General features: G+C 53.8%; 1 protein-coding gene across 1 annotated transcript in view; it reads left to right on the top strand.

Moving 5' to 3' along the window:
* LOC113213620 (homeobox protein prospero) overlaps positions 1–667 on the top strand; it is a 19,957-nt gene that overhangs the window by 2,367 nt on the left and 16,923 nt on the right. The window lies entirely within an intron of this gene.

The following is a 667-nucleotide window of genomic DNA, read 5'->3' as shown; positions in this document are numbered from 1 at the left end:
CCCCCTCTCTCTGTTCATATCCCGCTCCTCGCTTCCTCTTCTCATCTTATGGCTGTCCCGGGTGGATCAAACTTCCTCATTAACAAAGCCGGCTCTCTCGGCTTGGTCTCGCCGCCTCCGCCGCGACCGCCGCGACGCCTCTGGCCGGGGAAAATCCTCCGCCCGTCGCCGTCGTCGAAAGACTTTCCTCTCTTGTTTTTTTTTTTTTTTTTCATTTTCGCGTTTTTCTGTGGGCGGATGGAGAGAGTAGTTTGCGACGCTCATTAGAGGAAGAAAATGCCGCGCGCCGCCGAGAGGTTGGTGAGAAATTCGGTATTTATTCGGAGGTTGACGGTAAAGAAAGAAGCTCGGGACCCTGCCAAGCCCGACACCTAGCTCCATGGGGGTTTTAATCCAGGATTTTCAGAGCGGCAAGTGGGGCTATTCGTATTAGTGAACGGGGTCATATGTTGTGACATCAAATCGATGTCGCATTTCTCTCTCTCACTCGCACGCACTGACTGATATGGTTAATTAGGCCAGTCAATGACACCATACGTCTGTGGCGCGTGGCGCGCGTCGCATTAAATTTGAAAAGCCGCTTTTGTCGAGCAGCGCGGGGCGACTCCATGGTGGCCGTGGCGGTGACCCTACACGTACACACACACACACACACACACACACACAC

Source organism: Frankliniella occidentalis, unplaced genomic scaffold, assembly GCF_000697945.3.
Source record: "Frankliniella occidentalis isolate FOCC.00 unplaced genomic scaffold, Focc_3.1 Scaffold59, whole genome shotgun sequence".
NCBI lineage: Eukaryota > Metazoa > Arthropoda > Insecta > Thysanoptera > Thripidae > Frankliniella > Frankliniella occidentalis.
Note: the sequence above shows the minus strand (reverse complement) of the source record. Positions and strands in the feature narration are given on the sequence as shown.